The sequence below is a fragment of the Rhinoderma darwinii genome, chromosome 3 (genome assembly GCF_050947455.1).
Source record: "Rhinoderma darwinii isolate aRhiDar2 chromosome 3, aRhiDar2.hap1, whole genome shotgun sequence".
In the NCBI taxonomy this organism is placed as follows: domain Eukaryota; kingdom Metazoa; phylum Chordata; class Amphibia; order Anura; family Rhinodermatidae; genus Rhinoderma; species Rhinoderma darwinii.
The window spans coordinates 389,161,725-389,173,760 of NC_134689.1; the positions used below are offsets into that span (position 1 = coordinate 389,161,725).

At 41.1% G+C, this 12,036-nt stretch overlaps 22 non-coding genes across 22 annotated transcripts; all 22 read left to right on the forward strand.

Annotated features, from left to right (window-relative positions):
- The first annotated feature begins 238 nt into the window (after positions 1-238).
- Positions 239-311, forward strand: TRNAR-ACG (transfer RNA arginine (anticodon ACG)). Its single transcript has one exon. It is a non-coding gene; the product is annotated as a tRNA-Arg (tRNA).
- Positions 312-789: 478 nt separating this feature from the next.
- Positions 790-862, forward strand: TRNAR-ACG (transfer RNA arginine (anticodon ACG)). The gene has a single exon. It is a non-coding gene; the product is annotated as a tRNA-Arg (tRNA).
- A 478-nt stretch (positions 863-1,340) lies between these two features.
- TRNAR-ACG (transfer RNA arginine (anticodon ACG)) lies at positions 1,341-1,413 on the forward strand. Its single transcript has one exon. It is a non-coding gene; the product is annotated as a tRNA-Arg (tRNA).
- Positions 1,414-1,891: 478 nt separating this feature from the next.
- On the forward strand, positions 1,892-1,964 carry TRNAR-ACG (transfer RNA arginine (anticodon ACG)). The gene has a single exon. It is a non-coding gene; the product is annotated as a tRNA-Arg (tRNA).
- A 478-nt stretch (positions 1,965-2,442) lies between these two features.
- TRNAR-ACG (transfer RNA arginine (anticodon ACG)) lies at positions 2,443-2,515 on the forward strand. Its single transcript has one exon. It is a non-coding gene; the product is annotated as a tRNA-Arg (tRNA).
- A 478-nt stretch (positions 2,516-2,993) lies between these two features.
- TRNAR-ACG (transfer RNA arginine (anticodon ACG)) lies at positions 2,994-3,066 on the forward strand. The gene has a single exon. It is a non-coding gene; the product is annotated as a tRNA-Arg (tRNA).
- A 478-nt stretch (positions 3,067-3,544) lies between these two features.
- Positions 3,545-3,617, forward strand: TRNAR-ACG (transfer RNA arginine (anticodon ACG)). Its single transcript has one exon. It is a non-coding gene; the product is annotated as a tRNA-Arg (tRNA).
- Positions 3,618-4,095: 478 nt separating this feature from the next.
- On the forward strand, positions 4,096-4,168 carry TRNAR-ACG (transfer RNA arginine (anticodon ACG)). The gene has a single exon. It is a non-coding gene; the product is annotated as a tRNA-Arg (tRNA).
- Positions 4,169-4,646: 478 nt separating this feature from the next.
- Positions 4,647-4,719, forward strand: TRNAR-ACG (transfer RNA arginine (anticodon ACG)). Its single transcript has one exon. It is a non-coding gene; the product is annotated as a tRNA-Arg (tRNA).
- A 478-nt stretch (positions 4,720-5,197) lies between these two features.
- TRNAR-ACG (transfer RNA arginine (anticodon ACG)) lies at positions 5,198-5,270 on the forward strand. Its single transcript has one exon. It is a non-coding gene; the product is annotated as a tRNA-Arg (tRNA).
- A 478-nt stretch (positions 5,271-5,748) lies between these two features.
- On the forward strand, positions 5,749-5,821 carry TRNAR-ACG (transfer RNA arginine (anticodon ACG)). The gene has a single exon. It is a non-coding gene; the product is annotated as a tRNA-Arg (tRNA).
- Positions 5,822-6,299: 478 nt separating this feature from the next.
- TRNAR-ACG (transfer RNA arginine (anticodon ACG)) lies at positions 6,300-6,372 on the forward strand. The gene has a single exon. It is a non-coding gene; the product is annotated as a tRNA-Arg (tRNA).
- A 478-nt stretch (positions 6,373-6,850) lies between these two features.
- On the forward strand, positions 6,851-6,923 carry TRNAR-ACG (transfer RNA arginine (anticodon ACG)). Its single transcript has one exon. It is a non-coding gene; the product is annotated as a tRNA-Arg (tRNA).
- Positions 6,924-7,401: 478 nt separating this feature from the next.
- On the forward strand, positions 7,402-7,474 carry TRNAH-AUG (transfer RNA histidin (anticodon AUG)). Its single transcript has one exon. It is a non-coding gene; the product is annotated as a tRNA-His (tRNA).
- A 468-nt stretch (positions 7,475-7,942) lies between these two features.
- Positions 7,943-8,015, forward strand: TRNAH-AUG (transfer RNA histidin (anticodon AUG)). The gene has a single exon. It is a non-coding gene; the product is annotated as a tRNA-His (tRNA).
- A 478-nt stretch (positions 8,016-8,493) lies between these two features.
- TRNAR-ACG (transfer RNA arginine (anticodon ACG)) lies at positions 8,494-8,566 on the forward strand. Its single transcript has one exon. It is a non-coding gene; the product is annotated as a tRNA-Arg (tRNA).
- Positions 8,567-9,044: 478 nt separating this feature from the next.
- Positions 9,045-9,117, forward strand: TRNAR-ACG (transfer RNA arginine (anticodon ACG)). Its single transcript has one exon. It is a non-coding gene; the product is annotated as a tRNA-Arg (tRNA).
- Positions 9,118-9,595: 478 nt separating this feature from the next.
- On the forward strand, positions 9,596-9,668 carry TRNAR-ACG (transfer RNA arginine (anticodon ACG)). The gene has a single exon. It is a non-coding gene; the product is annotated as a tRNA-Arg (tRNA).
- A 478-nt stretch (positions 9,669-10,146) lies between these two features.
- Positions 10,147-10,219, forward strand: TRNAR-ACG (transfer RNA arginine (anticodon ACG)). The gene has a single exon. It is a non-coding gene; the product is annotated as a tRNA-Arg (tRNA).
- A 478-nt stretch (positions 10,220-10,697) lies between these two features.
- Positions 10,698-10,770, forward strand: TRNAR-ACG (transfer RNA arginine (anticodon ACG)). The gene has a single exon. It is a non-coding gene; the product is annotated as a tRNA-Arg (tRNA).
- A 478-nt stretch (positions 10,771-11,248) lies between these two features.
- TRNAR-ACG (transfer RNA arginine (anticodon ACG)) lies at positions 11,249-11,321 on the forward strand. The gene has a single exon. It is a non-coding gene; the product is annotated as a tRNA-Arg (tRNA).
- Positions 11,322-11,799: 478 nt separating this feature from the next.
- Positions 11,800-11,872, forward strand: TRNAR-ACG (transfer RNA arginine (anticodon ACG)). The gene has a single exon. It is a non-coding gene; the product is annotated as a tRNA-Arg (tRNA).
- The last annotated feature ends 164 nt before the right edge of the window (positions 11,873-12,036 follow it).

Sequence of the window (12,036 nt, forward strand, 5' to 3'; positions counted from 1 at the left end):
TTGTGGAAAAAAGTAAAAACTTCACAAGAGTTCTCAATCACATGAAAATATTTCGTTATTAGCTGGTTTACATTTGATTTGCCTCACATGATTTCCGGATTCCATGAAAATATTTCCCCTCTATCTGGTTCCGACTTGCTTTGCAATACATGAAAGGAACTTATGGCAATCGGATCCTTGTGTAAGTTTTGAGGTGATCCAGAAATGTGATGCATAAGCAACAATCCTCGTTGCATCTGGGCCAGTGGCGCAATGGACAACGCGTCTGACTACGAATCAGAAGATTGTAGGTTCGACTCCTACCTGGCTCGTACATGTTGCCGTGATCGTATAGTGGTTAGTACTCTGCGTTGTGGCCGCAGCAACCCCGGTCCGAATCCGGGTCACGGCAGTAACCCTTTGCTTACTTATTTTTAATGATATTTACCCAAGGTTTAAGAATATTCATGGATTTTCAGGAAATACACAACACATTTTATCTACGGCTTGTTCTCTTTGTTCTAGATGGCAAAAATCTGGAAATATGTGATTTAGCCTGTTCCGAAAATGTGTTGTGGAAAAAAGTAAAAACTTCACAAGAGTTCTCAATCACATGAAAATATTTCGTTATTAGCTGGTTTCCATTTGATTTGTCTCACATGATTTCCGGATTCCATGAAAATATTTCCCCTCTATCTGGTTCCGACTTGCTTTGCAATACATGAAAGGAACTTATGGCAATCGGATCCTCGTGTAAGTTTTGAGGTGATCCAGAAATGTGATGCATAAGCAACAATCCTCGTTGCATCTGGGCCAGTGGCGCAATGGACAACGCGTCTGACTACGAATCAGAAGATTGTAGGTTCGACTCCTACCTGGCTCGTACATGTTGCCGTGATCGTATAGTGGTTAGTACTCTGCGTTGTGGCCGCAGCAACCCCGGTCCGAATCCGGGTCACGGCAGTAACCCTTTGCTTACTTATTTTTAATGATATTTACCCAAGGTTTAAGAATATTCATGGATTTTCAGGAAATACACAACACATTTTATCTACGGCTTGTTCTCTTTGTTCTAGATGGCAAAAATCCGGAAATATGTGATTTAGCCTGTTCCGAAAATGTGTTGTGGAAAAAAGTAAAAACTTCACAAGAGTTCTCAATCACATGAAAATATTTCGTTATTAGCTGGTTTCCATTTGATTTGCCTCACATGAATTCCGGATTCCATGAAAATATTTCCCCTCTATCTGGTTCCGACTTGCTTTGCAATACATGAAAGGAACTTATGGCAATCGGATCCTTGTGTAAGTTTTGAGGTGATCCAGAAATGTGATGCATAAGCAACAATACTCGTTGCTTCTGGGCCAGTAGCGCAATGGACAACGCGTCTGACTACGAATCAGAAGATTGTAGGTTCGACTCCTACCTGGCTCGTACATGTTGCCGTGATCGTATAGTGGTTAGTACTCTGCGTTGTGGCCGCAGCAACCCCGGTCCGAATCCGGGGCACGGCAGTAACCCTTTGCTTACTTATTTTTAATGATATTTACCCAAGGTTTAAGAATATTCATGGATTTTCAGGAAATACACAACACATTTTATCTACGGCTTGTTCTCTTTGTTCTAGATGGCAAAAATCTGGAAATATGTGATTTAGCCTGTTCCGAAAATGTGTTGTGGAAAAAAGTAAAAACTTCACAAGAGTTCTCAATCACATGAAAATATTTCGTTATTAGCTGGTTTCCATTTGATTTGTCTCACATGATTTCCGGATTCCATGAAAATATTTCCCCTCTATCTGGTTCCGACTTGCTTTGCAATACATGAAAGGAACTTATGGCAATCGGATCCTTGTGTAAGTTTTGAGGTGATCCAGAAATGTGATGCATAAGCAACAATACTCGTTGCTTCTGGGCCAGTAGCGCAATGGACAACGCGTCTGACTACGAATCAGAAGATTGTAGGTTCGACTCCTACCTGGCTCGTACATGTTGCCTTGATCGTATAGTGGTTAGTACTCTGCGTTGTGGCCGCAGCAACCCCGGTCCGAATCCGGGGCACGGCAGTAACCCTTTGCTTACTTATTTTTAATGATATTTACCCAAGGTTTAAGAATATTCATGGATTTTCAGGAAATACACAACACATTTTATCTACGGCTTGTTCTCTTTGTTCTAGATGGCAAAAATCTGGAAATATGTGATTTAGCCTGTTCCGAAAATGTGTTGTGGAAAAAAGTAAAAACTTCACAAGAGTTCTCAATCACATGAAAATATTTCGTTATTAGCTGGTTTCCATTTGATTTGTCTCACATGATTTCCGGATTCCATGAAAATATTTCCCCTCTATCTGGTTCCGACTTGCTTTGCAATACATGAAAGGAACTTATGGCAATCGGATCCTCGTGTAAGTTTTGAGGTGATCCAGAAATGTGATGCATAAGCAACAATCCTCGTTGCATCTGGGCCAGTGGCGCAATGGACAACGCGTCTGACTACGAATCAGAAGATTGTAGGTTCGACTCCTACCTGGCTCGTACATGTTGCCGTGATCGTATAGTGGTTAGTACTCTGCGTTGTGGCCGCAGCAACCCCGGTCCGAATCCGGGTCACGGCAGTAACCCTTTGCTTACTTATTTTTAATGATATTTACCCAAGGTTTAAGAATATTCATGGATTTTCAGGAAATACACAACACATTTTATCTACGGCTTGTTCTCTTTGTTCTAGATGGCAAAAATCCGGAAATATGTGATTTAGCCTGTTCCGAAAATGTGTTGTGGAAAAAAGTAAAAACTTCACAAGAGTTCTCAATCACATGAAAATATTTCGTTATTAGCTGGTTTCCATTTGATTTGCCTCACATGAATTCCGGATTCCATGAAAATATTTCCCCTCTATCTGGTTCCGACTTGCTTTGCAATACATGAAAGGAACTTATGGCAATCAGATCCTTGTGTAAGTTTTGAGGTGATCCAGAAATGTGATGCATAAGCAACAATACTCGTTGCTTCTGGGCCAGTAGCGCAATGGACAACGCGTCTGACTACGAATCAGAAGATTGTAGGTTCGACTCCTACCTGGCTCGTACATGTTGCCGTGATCGTATAGTGGTTAGTACTCTGCGTTGTGGCCGCAGCAACCCCGGTCCGAATCCGGGGCACGGCAGTAACCCTTTGCTTACTTATTTTTAATGATATTTACCCAAGGTTTAAGAATATTCATGGATTTTCAGGAAATACACAACACATTTTATCTACGGCTTGTTCTCTTTGTTCTAGATGGCAAAAATCTGGAAATATGTGATTTAGCCTGTTCCGAAAATGTGTTGTGGAAAAAAGTAAAAACTTCACAAGAGTTCTCAATCACATGAAAATATTTCGTTATTAGCTGGTTTCCATTTGATTTGTCTCACATGATTTCCGGATTCCATGAAAATATTTCCCCTCTATCTGGTTCCGACTTGCTTTGCAATACATGAAAGGAACTTATGGCAATCGGATCCTTGTGTAAGTTTTGAGGTGATCCAGAAATGTGATGCATAAGCAACAATCCTCGTTGCATCTGGGCCAGTGGCGCAATGGACAACGCGTCTGACTACGAATCAGAAGATTGTAGGTTCGACTCCTACCTGGCTCGTACATGTTGCTGTGATCGTATAGTGGTTAGTACTCTGCGTTGTGGCCGCAGCAACCCCGGTCCGAATCCGGGTCACGGCAGTAACTCTTTGCTTACTTATTTTTAATGATATTTACCCAAGGTTTAAGAATATTCATGGATTTTCAGGAAATACACAACACATTTTATCTACGGCTTGTTCTCTTTGTTCTAGATGGCAAAAATCTGGAAATATGTGATTTAGCCTGTTCCGAAAATGTGTTGTGGAAAAAAGTAAAAACTTCACAAGAGTTCTCAATCACATGAAAATATTTCGTTATTAGCTGGTTTCCATTTGATTTGTCTCACATGATTTCCGGATTCCATGAAAATATTTCCCCTCTATCTGGTTCCGACTTGCTTTGCAATACATGAAAGGAACTTATGGCAATCGGATCCTTGTGTAAGTTTTGAGGTGATCCAGAAATGTGATGCATAAGCAACAATCCTCGTTGCATCTGGGCCAGTGGCGCAATGGACAACGCGTCTGACTACGAATCAGAAGATTGTAGGTTCGACTCCTACCTGGCTCGTACATGTTGCCGTGATCGTATAGTGGTTAGTACTCTGCGTTGTGGCCGCAGCAACCCCGGTCCGAATCCGGGTCACGGCAGTAACCCTTTGCTTACTTATTTTTAATGATATTTACCCAAGGTTTAAGAATATTCATGGATTTTCAGGAAATACACAACACATTTTATCTACGGCTTGTTCTCTTTGTTCTAGATGGCAAAAATCTGGAAATATGTGATTTAGCCTGTTCCGAAAATGTGTTGTGGAAAAAAGTAAAAACTTCACAAGAGTTCTCAATCACATGAAAATATTTCGTTATTAGCTGGTTTCCATTTGATTTGCCTCACATGAATTCCGGATTCCATGAAAATATTTCCCCTCTATCTGGTTCCGACTTGCTTTGCAATACATGAAAGGAACTTATGGCAATCAGATCCTTGTGTAAGTTTTGAGGTGATCCAGAAATGTGATGCATAAGCAACAATACTCGTTGCTTCTGGGCCAGTAGCGCAATGGACAACGCGTCTGACTACGAATCAGAAGATTGTAGGTTCGACTCCTACCTGGCTCGTACATGTTGCCGTGATCGTATAGTGGTTAGTACTCTGCGTTGTGGCCGCAGCAACCCCGGTCCGAATCCGGGGCACGGCAGTAACCCTTTGCTTACTTATTTTTAATGATATTTACCCAAGGTTTAAGAATATTCATGGATTTTCAGGAAATACACAACACATTTTATCTACGGCTTGTTCTCTTTGTTCTAGATGGCAAAAATCTGGAAATATGTGATTTAGCCTGTTCCGAAAATGTGTTGTGGAAAAAAGTAAAAACTTCACAAGAGTTCTCAATCACATGAAAATATTTCGTTATTAGCTGGTTTCCATTTGATTTGTCTCACATGATTTCCGGATTCCATGAAAATATTTCCCCTCTATCTGGTTCCGACTTGCTTTGCAATACATGAAAGGAACTTATGGCAATCGGATCCTTGTGTAAGTTTTGAGGTGATCCAGAAATGTGATGCATAAGCAACAATCCTCGTTGCATCTGGGCCAGTGGCGCAATGGACAACGCGTCTGACTACGAATCAGAAGATTGTAGGTTCGACTCCTACCTGGCTCGTACATGTTGCTGTGATCGTATAGTGGTTAGTACTCTGCGTTGTGGCCGCAGCAACCCCGGTCCGAATCCGGGTCACGGCAGTAACTCTTTGCTTACTTATTTTTAATGATATTTACCCAAGGTTTAAGAATATTCATGGATTTTCAGGAAATACACAACACATTTTATCTACGGCTTGTTCTCTTTGTTCTAGATGGCAAAAATCTGGAAATATGTGATTTAGCCTGTTCCGAAAATGTGTTGTGGAAAAAAGTAAAAACTTCACAAGAGTTCTCAATCACATGAAAATATTTCGTTATTAGCTGGTTTCCATTTGATTTGTCTCACATGATTTCCGGATTCCATGAAAATATTTCCCCTCTATCTGGTTCCGACTTGCTTTGCAATACATGAAAGGAACTTATGGCAATCGGATCCTTGTGTAAGTTTTGAGGTGATCCAGAAATGTGATGCATAAGCAACAATCCTCGTTGCATCTGGGCCAGTGGCGCAATGGACAACGCGTCTGACTACGAATCAGAAGATTGTAGGTTCGACTCCTACCTGGCTCGTACATGTTGCCGTGATCGTATAGTGGTTAGTACTCTGCGTTGTGGCCGCAGCAACCCCGGTCCGAATCCGGGTCACGGCAGTAACCCTTTGCTTACTTATTTTTAATGATATTTACCCAAGGTTTAAGAATATTCATGGATTTTCAGGAAATACACAACACATTTTATCTACGGCTTGTTCTCTTTGTTCTAGATGGCAAAAATCTGGAAATATGTGATTTAGCCTGTTCCGAAAATGTGTTGTGGAAAAAAGTAAAAACTTCACAAGAGTTCTCAATCACATGAAAATATTTCGTTATTAGCTGGTTTCCATTTGATTTGTCTCACATGATTTCCGGATTCCATGAAAATATTTCCCCTCTATCTGGTTCCGACTTGCTTTGCAATACATGAAAGGAACTTATGGCAATCGGATCCTTGTGTAAGTTTTGAGGTGATCCAGAAATGTGATGCATAAGCAACAATCCTCGTTGCATCTGGGCCAGTGGCGCAATGGACAACGCGTCTGACTACGAATCAGAAGATTGTAGGTTCGACTCCTACCTGGCTCGTACATGTTGCTGTGATCGTATAGTGGTTAGTACTCTGCGTTGTGGCCGCAGCAACCCCGGTCCGAATCCGGGTCACGGCAGTAACTCTTTGCTTACTTATTTTTAATGATATTTACCCAAGGTTTAAGAATATTCATGGATTTTCAGGAAATACACAACACATTTTATCTACGGCTTGTTCTCTTTGTTCTAGATGGCAAAAATCTGGAAATATGTGATTTAGCCTGTTCCGAAAATGTGTTGTGGAAAAAAGTAAAAACTTCACAAGAGTTCTCAATCACATGAAAATATTTCGTTATTAGCTGGTTTCCATTTGATTTGTCTCACATGATTTCCGGATTCCATGAAAATATTTCCCCTCTATCTGGTTCCGACTTGCTTTGCAATACATGAAAGGAACTTATGGCAATCGGATCCTTGTGTAAGTTTTGAGGTGATCCAGAAATGTGATGCATAAGCAACAATCCTCGTTGCATCTGGGCCAGTGGCGCAATGGACAACGCGTCTGACTACGAATCAGAAGATTGTAGGTTCGACTCCTACCTGGCTCGTACATGTTGCCGTGATCGTATAGTGGTTAGTACTCTGCGTTGTGGCCGCAGCAACCCCGGTCCGAATCCGGGTCACGGCAGTAACCCTTTGCTTACTTATTTTTAATGATATTTACCCAAGGTTTAAGAATATTCATGGATTTTCAGGAAATACACAACACATTTTATCTACGGCTTGTTCTCTTTGTTCTAGATGGCAAAAATCTGGAAATATGTGATTTAGCCTGTTCCGAAAATGTGTTGTGGAAAAAAGTAAAAACTTCACAAGAGTTCTCAATCACATGAAAATATTTCGTTATTAGCTGGTTTCCATTTGATTTGCCTCACATGATTTCCGGATTCCATGAAAATATTTCCCCTCTATCTGGTTCCGACTTGCTTTGCAATACATGAAAGGAACTTATGGCAATCGGATCCTTGTGTAAGTTTTGAGGTGATCCAGAAATGTGATGCATAAGTAACAAACCTCATTGCATCTGGGCCAGTAGCGCAATGGACAACGCGTCTGACTATGAATCAGAAGATTGTAGGTTCGACTCCTACCTGGCTCGTACATGTTGCCGTGATCGTATAGTGGTTAGTACTCTGCGTTGTGGCCGCAGCAACCCCGGTCCGAATCCGGGTCACGGTTGCTTACTTATTTTTAATGATATTTACCCAAGGTTTAAGAATATTCATGGATTTTCAGGAAATACACAACACATTTTATCTACGGCTTGTTCTCTTTGTTCTAGATGGCAAAAATCTGGAAATATGTGATTTAGCCTGTTCCGAAAATGTGTTGTGGAAAAAAGTAAAAACTTCACAAGAGTTCTCAATCACATGAAAATATTTAGTTATTAGCTGGTTTCCATTTGATTTGCCTCACATGATTTCCGGATTCCATGAAAATATTTCCCCTCTATCTGGTTCCGACTTGCTTTGCAATACATGAAAGGAACTTATGGCAATCGGATCCTTGTGTAAGTTTTGAGGTGATCCAGAAATGTGATGCATAAGCAACAAACCTCATTGCATCTGGGCCAGTAGCGCAATGGACAACGCGTCTGACTATGAATCAGAAGATTGTAGGTTCGACTCCTACCTGGCTCGTACATGTTGCCGTGATCGTATAGTGGTTAGTACTCTGCGTTGTGGCCGCAGCAACCCCGGTCCGAATCCGGGTCACGGCAGTAACCCTTTGCTTACTTATTTTTAATGATATTTACCCAAGGTTTAAGAATATTCATGGATTTTCAGGAAATACACAACACATTTTATCTACGGCTTGTTCTCTTTGTTCTAGATGGCAAAAATCTGGAAATATGTGATTTAGCCTGTTCCGAAAATGTGTTGTGGAAAAAAGTAAAAACTTCACAAGAGTTCTCAATCACATGAAAATATTTCGTTATTAGCTGGTTTACATTTGATTTGCCTCACATGATTTCCGGATTCCATGAAAATATTTCCCCTCTATCTGGTTCCGACTTGCTTTGCAATACATGAAAGGAACTTATGGCAATCGGATCCTTGTGTAAGTTTTGAGGTGATCCAGAAATGTGATGCATAAGCAACAATCCTCGTTGCATCTGGGCCAGTGGCGCAATGGACAACGCGTCTGACTACGAATCAGAAGATTGTAGGTTCGACTCCTACCTGGCTCGTACATGTTGCCGTGATCGTATAGTGGTTAGTACTCTGCGTTGTGGCCGCAGCAACCCCGGTCCGAATCCGGGTCACGGCAGTAACCCTTTGCTTACTTATTTTTAATGATATTTACCCAAGGTTTAAGAATATTCATGGATTTTCAGGAAATACACAACACATTTTATCTACGGCTTGTTCTCTTTGTTCTAGATGGCAAAAATCTGGAAATATGTGATTTAGCCTGTTCCGAAAATGTGTTGTGGAAAAAAGTAAAAACTTCACAAGAGTTCTCAATCACATGAAAATATTTCGTTATTAGCTGGTTTCCATTTGATTTGTCTCACATGATTTCCGGATTCCATGAAAATATTTCCCCTCTATCTGGTTCCGACTTGCTTTGCAATACATGAAAGGAACTTATGGCAATCGGATCCTCGTGTAAGTTTTGAGGTGATCCAGAAATGTGATGCATAAGCAACAATCCTCGTTGCATCTGGGCCAGTGGCGCAATGGACAACGCGTCTGACTACGAATCAGAAGATTGTAGGTTCGACTCCTACCTGGCTCGTACATGTTGCCGTGATCGTATAGTGGTTAGTACTCTGCGTTGTGGCCGCAGCAACCCCGGTCCGAATCCGGGTCACGGCAGTAACCCTTTGCTTACTTATTTTTAATGATATTTACCCAAGGTTTAAGAATATTCATGGATTTTCAGGAAATACACAACACATTTTATCTACGGCTTGTTCTCTTTGTTCTAGATGGCAAAAATCCGGAAATATGTGATTTAGCCTGTTCCGAAAATGTGTTGTGGAAAAAAGTAAAAACTTCACAAGAGTTCTCAATCACATGAAAATATTTCGTTATTAGCTGGTTTCCATTTGATTTGCCTCACATGAATTCCGGATTCCATGAAAATATTTCCCCTCTATCTGGTTCCGACTTGCTTTGCAATACATGAAAGGAACTTATGGCAATCGGATCCTTGTGTAAGTTTTGAGGTGATCCAGAAATGTGATGCATAAGCAACAATACTCGTTGCTTCTGGGCCAGTAGCGCAATGGACAACGCGTCTGACTACGAATCAGAAGATTGTAGGTTCGACTCCTACCTGGCTCGTACATGTTGCCGTGATCGTATAGTGGTTAGTACTCTGCGTTGTGGCCGCAGCAACCCCGGTCCGAATCCGGGGCACGGCAGTAACCCTTTGCTTACTTATTTTTAATGATATTTACCCAAGGTTTAAGAATATTCATGGATTTTCAGGAAATACACAACACATTTTATCTACGGCTTGTTCTCTTTGTTCTAGATGGCAAAAATCTGGAAATATGTGATTTAGCCTGTTCCGAAAATGTGTTGTGGAAAAAAGTAAAAACTTCACAAGAGTTCTCAATCACATGAAAATATTTCGTTATTAGCTGGTTTCCATTTGATTTGTCTCACATGATTTCCGGATTCCATGAAAATATTTCCCCTCTATCTGGTTCCGACTTGCTTTGCAATACATGAAAGGAACTTATGGCAATCGGATCCTTGTGTAAGTTTTGAGGTGATCCAGAAATGTGATGCATAAGCAACAATACTCGTTGCTTCTGGGCCAGTAGCGCAATGGACAACGCGTCTGACTACGAATCAGAAGATTGTAGGTTCGACTCCTACCTGGCTCGTACATGTTGCCTTGATCGTATAGTGGTTAGTACTCTGCGTTGTGGCCGCAGCAACCCCGGTCCGAATCCGGGGCACGGCAGTAACCCTTTGCTTACTTATTTTTAATGATATTTACCCAAGGTTTAAGAATATTCATGGATTTTCAGGAAATACACAACACATTTTATCTACGGCTTGTTCTCTTTGTTCTAGATGGCAAAAATCTGGAAATATGTGATTTAGCCTGTTCCGAAAATGTGTTGTGGAAAAAAGTAAAAACTTCACAAGAGTTCTCAATCACATGAAAATATTTCGTTATTAGCTGGTTTCCATTTGATTTGTCTCACATGATTTCCGGATTCCATGAAAATATTTCCCCTCTATCTGGTTCCGACTTGCTTTGCAATACATGAAAGGAACTTATGGCAATCGGATCCTCGTGTAAGTTTTGAGGTGATCCAGAAATGTGATGCATAAGCAACAATCCTCGTTGCATCTGGGCCAGTGGCGCAATGGACAACGCGTCTGACTACGAATCAGAAGATTGTAGGTTCGACTCCTACCTGGCTCGTACATGTTGCCGTGATCGTATAGTGGTTAGTACTCTGCGTTGTGGCCGCAGCAACCCCGGTCCGAATCCGGGTCACGGCAGTAACCCTTTGCTTACTTATTTTTAATGATATTTACCCAAGGTTTAAGAATATTCATGGATTTTCAGGAAATACACAACACATTTTATCTACGGCTTGTTCTCTTTGTTCTAGATGGCAAAAATCCGGAAATATGTGATTTAGCCTGTTCCGAAAATGTGTTGTGGAAAAAAGTAAAAACTTCACAAGAGTTCTCAATCACATGAAAATATTTCGTTATTAGCTGGTTTCCATTTGATTTGCCTCACATGAATTCCGGATTCCATGAAAATATTTCCCCTCTATCTGGTTCCGACTTGCTTTGCAATACATGAAAGGAACTTATGGCAATCAGATCCTTGTGTAAGTTTTGAGGTGATCCAGAAATGTGATGCATAAGCAACAATACTCGTTGCTTCTGGGCCAGTAGCGCAATGGACAACGCGTCTGACTACGAATCAGAAGATTGTAGGTTCGACTCCTACCTGGCTCGTACATGTTGCCGTGATCGTATAGTGGTTAGTACTCTGCGTTGTGGCCGCAGCAACCCCGGTCCGAATCCGGGGCACGGCAGTAACCCTTTGCTTACTTATTTTTAATGATATTTACCCAAGGTTTAAGAATATTCATGGATTTTCAGGAAATACACAACACATTTTATCTACGGCTTGTTCTCTTTGTTCTAGATGGCAAAAATCTGGAAATATGTGATTTAGCCTGTTCCGAAAATGTGTTGTGGAAAAAAGTAAAAACTTCACAAGAGTTCTCAATCACATGAAAATATTTCGTTATTAGCTGGTTTCCATTTGATTTGTCTCACATGATTTCCGGATTCCATGAAAATATTTCCCCTCTATCTGGTTCCGACTTGCTTTGCAATACATGAAAGGAACTTATGGCAATCGGATCCTTGTGTAAGTTTTGAGGTGATCCAGAAATGTGATGCATAAGCAACAATCCTCGTTGCATCTGGGCCAGTGGCGCAATGGACAACGCGTCTGACTACGAATCAGAAGATTGTAGGTTCGACTCCTACCTGGCTCGTACATGTTGCTGTGATCGTATAGTGGTTAGTACTCTGCGTTGTGGCCGCAGCAACCCCGGTCCGAATCCGGGTCACGGCAGTAACTCTTTGCTTACTTATTTTTAATGATATTTACCCAAGGTTTAAGAATATTCATGGATTTTCAGGAAATACACAACACATT